General features: G+C 46.5%; 1 long non-coding RNA gene across 1 annotated transcript; it reads right to left on the bottom strand.

The window, feature by feature from the left end:
- Positions 1 to 2,542: 2,542 nt before the first annotated feature.
- Positions 2,543 to 5,312, bottom strand: LOC134735998 (uncharacterized). The gene is made up of 2 exons (XR_010119612.1): positions 5,072 to 5,312; positions 2,543 to 4,759 (listed from the first exon to the last, which is right to left on the bottom strand). It is a non-coding gene; the product is annotated as an uncharacterized lncRNA (long non-coding RNA).
- Positions 5,313 to 5,524: the final 212 nt, after the last annotated feature.

Genomic DNA, 5,524 nt, shown 5'->3' on the forward strand with positions numbered 1-5,524 from the left:
GAGCTGGACAGGCAAGGCAAGTAGAACAGAAGAGGGAGGTGCTGACATGAAAACAGGCTAGACAAAGAGGCAAGGATGTCAACTCATGCCTGGTGGTTCAGGAGAATTGCTTCTCTTAAGGCCAACTCCTCTAACCTCTACCTTGGCTTCCATTTTCACCTGCCTTTGCAGGAAGCCTACAGTATTCGTTGTCTCTTTCTCTTGAGTATTCATCCTTGTAGAGCTTACGTTTTGGCTTCTAAACTTACTTACTTTCTCATATTTAAAATAAAGCTTCATTAACACCATTAACCTATGTATCTCCATTTCTTTCACAGCTATATTAATCGGTTTTCACACTAGTGGAAAAAAATACCCAAGGCTGGGTAATATATAAAGAGAGGAGGTTTAATTATTTTATTTATTTATTTATTTATTTATTTATTTATTTATTTTAATGTGACGTAGTGTTGCTCTTATCGCCCAGGCTGGAGTGCAATGGTGCGATCTCAGCTGACCACAACCTCTGCCCTCCAGGTTTAAGCGCTTCTCCTGCCTCAGCCTCCTGAGTAGCTAGAATTACAGGCGGGCATAAGCACACCCAGCTAATTTTTGTATTTTTAGTAGAGACGGGTTTCGCCATGTTTGTCAGGCTGGTCTGGAACTCCTGACCTCAGGTGATCCACCAGCCTTAGCCTCACAAAGCTGGGATTACAGGGGTGAGCCACCAAGCCCAGCCGAAGAGGTTTAATTGACTCACTGTTCCACATGGCTGGGGGAGCCTCAGGAAACTTACAATCATGGCAGAAGGGGAAGTGGACACATGCTACATGGCAGCAGACTAGAGGTGAAGTGCAAGCATAGGAAAAAAACGGCCTTGTTTAAAACCATCAGATCTCATGAGACTTACTCACTATCACAAGATCAGCATGTCGGAGACTGCCCCCATAATCCAATCACCTCCTACCAAGCTCCTCCCTTGACACATGAGGATTACAGTTTAAGATGAGATTTGGGTGCGGGCACAGAGCTCAATCATATCAACAGCCATATGAGAAGTCTTCAAAAAGTCCATGGAAAATGTGTGTTATCAAGAAATTATGCATGGACTGCAAAATCTTTTGGCACCAAAATAAACTGGTACTAACTCATTAAAAAATATCTTGACAGCATCTAGTTTGAGGCATTAAAAAGGAGAAGGCATCAGTGTGAAAAGAGCCCATATCAGCGAAAAATGAATTCTGCTAAAATTGAAGGAAGAACAAACATAAAATTTAAGATGAAGCTTGGGTGGAAGAACGGTAAAATCACTGATGCTTTACCAAAAGTTTATGGGGACAATGCCCCTAAAGAGATCAGCAGTTTACAAATGGATAACTTGTAAGAAAGGACAAAATGATGTTGAAGATGAAGCCTGCAGCAGCAGGTCATCCACATCAATATGCAAGAGAAAAAATTAGGCCGGGCGTGGTGGCTCACACCTGTAATTCCATCACTTTGGGAGGCTGAGGTGGGTGGATCACCAGGTCAGAAGTTCAAGACCAGCCTGGCCAACATAGTGAAACCCTGTCTCTACTAAAAATACAAAAATTAGTTGGGCATGGTGGCACGAGCCTGTAGTCCCAGCTACTCAGGAGGCTGAGGCAGGAGAATCGCTTGAACCCAGGAGGCGGAGGTTGTGGTGAGCTGAGATCATGCCACTGCACTCCAACCTGGGCAACAGAGTGAGACTCCGTCTTAAAAAACAACAACAAAATCTTCTTTGTGCTTTAACTGAAAAGCATCGGCCAGGCGTGGTGCCTCACCCCTGTAATTCCAGCACTCTGGGAGGCCAAGGCGGACAGGTCACCTGACCAACCTGGCCCACATGGTGAAACCCTGTCTCTAATAAAAATACAAAAATTAACTAGGTGCGGTGGCGGATGTCTGTAATCCCAACTACTCAGGAGGCTGAGGCAGGAGAATCATTGAACCCGGGAGGCAGAGGTTGCAGTGAGCCAAGATTGTGCCACTGGCCTCCAGCCTTCGTGAGAGACTGAGACCGACTATTAACGGCAGAAACAATAGCCATCACCATAGACATCACAATTGGTTCAGCTTACACAATTCTGACTGAAAAATTAAACGTTGAGCAAACTTTCCACTTGATGGGTGCCAAAACCAGATCAGCTCCAGACAAGAACAGAGATTTCAATGGAAATTTTAAACAAGTGAGATCAATTAGGTTGCTGCATATTAATTGTGGTTTATGCCATGGAATGTCAAAAGCCACAATTACGTTGGCACCAACCAATAGATCATGAAGCATCTATTGGGAAAGTGTAACTGGAGGTGATATGTGGCTTTCCCAGTATGACTCTGAAGACAAAGCACTATCAAAGCAATGACTCCGAAGAGGTGGAAGTGATCCAGTCAAAGCAAAACTGGACTGGCCAAGAGCAAAGGTCATGGCAATAGTTTTTTGAGCTGCTTGAGCAACTTTCCTTATTGACTTTCTGGAGGGCTGAAGAAATAATAACACCTGCTTTTTTTTTTTTTTTTTTTTTTGAGACCAAATCTCACTCTGTCACCCAGGCTGGACTGCAGTGGTGCAATCTTGGCTCACTGCAACCTCTGCCTCCCAGGTTCAAGCTGTTCTCCTGCCTCAGCCTCCTGAGTAGCTGGGATTACAGGCACGCACCACCATGCCTGGCTAAGTTTTGTATTTTTAGTAGAAACGAGGTTTCACCATGTTGATCAGGCTTGTCTCGAACTGCTGACCTCGTGATCCACCCGTCTCGGCCTCCCAGAGTGCTGGGATTGCAGGTGTGAGCTACCGTGCCTGGCCAACACCTGCTTATTATGAGAATGTTTTGAGAAGGCCAAAGCTTTAGCAGCAAAATGCCCAGGAAAGCTTCACCAGAGAGTCCTTTTCTACCACGGTAATGCTTCTGCTCATGCCTCTCATCAAACAAGGGCAATTTTGAGAGTTTCAATGGGAAACCATTAGGCATCCACCTTACAGTCGGGATTTAGCTTCTTCTGTCACTTTTTTGTTTCCTAATTTTAAAAAGTCTGTAAAGGGCAACCATTTCTCTTCAGTTAATAATGTAAAAAAGATTTCATTGATGTGGTTAAATTCCCAGGACCTCCACTTCTTAGGGGATGGATGAAATGGCTAGTATGTAATTGCTGTGAGCAAAAGACATACATACATACATAAATGGCTAGTATCATTGCTTACGAAAGTGTCTTGACCTTGGTGGATCTTACAATGAGAAGTTTATATTTTTTTCTTTTATTTCTATTTTCACAAACTTTTCTATTTTTTCCTTTTTTTTTTTTTTTTTTTTTTTTGAGATGGAGTCTGGGCTCTGTTGCCCAGGCAGGAGTGCAGTGGCACGATCTTGGCTCACCGCAATCTCTGCCTCTTGGGTTCAAGCGATTTTCCAGCCTCAGCCTCCCGACTAACTGGGATTACAGGAGCCCGCCACTGTGCCTGGCTAATTTTTGTATTTTTAGTAGAGACTGGGTTTCACCATGTTGGCCAGGTTTGTCTTGAACCCCTAACCTCAGGTGAAGTGCCCGCCTCGGTCTCCCAAAGTGCTGGGACTACAGGCATGTGCCACCATGCCTGGCCTTTTTGTTGTGGGGGGGATGGAGTCTCCCTCTGTCGCTCAGGCAGGAGTGCAGTGGTGAGATCTAGGCTCACTACAACCTCTGCCTCCCAAGTTGAAGTGATTCTCCTGTCTGAGCCTCCCGAGAAGTTTGGACTACAGGTGCGCTCCATCAAGCCTGGCCCAATTTTTTTTTTTGTATTTTTTGGTAGAGATGGGGTTTTACCATGTTGGCCAGGCTGGTCTCAAACTCCTGACCTCAGGTGATCCACCCACCTCAGCCTCCCAAAGTGCTGGGATTACAGGCATGTGCCACCATGCTCGGCCTTTTTTTGGGTGTGGTGATGAGGGGGGCAGATGGAGTCTAACTCTGTTGCTCAGGCAGGAGTGCAGTGTTGAGATCTCTGCTCACTGGAACCTCTGCCACTCAAGTTCAAGTGATTCTCCTGCCTGAGCCTCCCAAGGAGTTTGGACTACAGGTGCGCTCCACCAAGTCTGGCCAATTTTTTTTTTTTTTTTGTATTTTTTGGTAGAGATGGAGTTTCACCATGTTGGCCAGACTGGTCTCGAACTCCTGACCTCAGGTGATCCAACCGCCTCAGCCTCCCAAAGTGCTGGGATTACAGGCATGAGCCACTGCCCCTGGCCTCTGTTCTTTTAAAAATCCATATAAAGCTGGACACGGTGGCTCATGCGTATAATCCCAGCACTTTTCGAGGCTACAGTGGACAGATTGTTTGAGCCCAGGCATCTGGCAAACAGATGCCATGTTAGAAAGGGCTGGCAGGATGAATGAAAATCAGGCAAAAGCTCAAGGATGTTGTCTAAAGATTTTGTTCTTATGGGACCAAAACAGTTGATGTAGTTTTGAAATTTGTCCCCACTCAAATCTCATGGAAATATAATCCCCAGTGTTGTAGGTGGGGCCTAGTGGGGTGTTGGGGTTATGGGGCGGATCCCTCATGGCTTGGTGCTGTCCTCTCCATAGTGAGTGCTTACAGATCAGGTTGTTGTAAAGTGTGGCACCTCCTCCCTGCACTCACTCTCTTGTTCACTCTGTGATGTGCGATGCCTGCTCCTGCTTCACTTTCCGCCATGAGTAAAAGGTCCCTGAGGCCTCCCAGAAGCTGAGTGATGTCAGATGCCATGCTTGTACAGCCTGCAGAACTGTGAACCAATTAAACCTCTTTTTTTTTTTTTTTTTTTTTGAGACGGAGTCTCGCTCTGTTGCCCAGGCTGGAGTGCAGTGGCGCGATCTCGGCTCACTGCAAGCTCCGGCTCCCGGGTTCACGCCATTCTCCTGCCTCAGCCTCCCGAGTAGCTGGGACTACAGGCGCCCGCCAACACGCCCGGCTAATTTTTTGTATTTTTAGTAGAGACGGGGTTTCACCGTGTTAGCCAGGATGGTCTCGATCTCCTGACCTCGTGATCCGCCCGCCTCGGCCTCCCAAAGTGCTGGGATTACAGGCTTGAGCCACCGCGCCCGGCCTTTAAACCTCTTTTCTTATAAACTACCCAGTCTCAGGCATTTATTTATAGCAATGCAAGAACGGCCTAATACAGGAGTGAACCATGAACTGATCTTTCTCTGGTGGACAAAACAAAGGCAATGCCCATGAAGGCAGAAACTAACATTGTTCATCTGCTTTCGATACTTCCAAGAGGCTAATTCAGTATAAAAAATTTAATTTCTCAAAACTCACAGCTGGCTGGGCACGGTGGCTCACGCCTGTAATCCCAGCACTTTGGGAGGCCAAGGCGGGTGAATCACGAGGTCAAGAGTTCAAGACCAGCCTGGCCAAGATGGTGAAACCCCATCTCTACTAAAAATACAAAAAATTAGCCAGGTGCAGTAGCAGGCGCCTGTAGTCCCAGCTACTCAGGAGGCTGAGGAAGGAGAATCATTTGAACCCGGAGGGTGGAGGTTGCAGTGAACCGAGATCGTGCCA

The sequence above is a fragment of the Symphalangus syndactylus genome, chromosome X (genome assembly GCF_028878055.3).
Source record: "Symphalangus syndactylus isolate Jambi chromosome X, NHGRI_mSymSyn1-v2.1_pri, whole genome shotgun sequence".
NCBI classification, from domain to species: Eukaryota; Metazoa; Chordata; class Mammalia; order Primates; family Hylobatidae; genus Symphalangus; species Symphalangus syndactylus.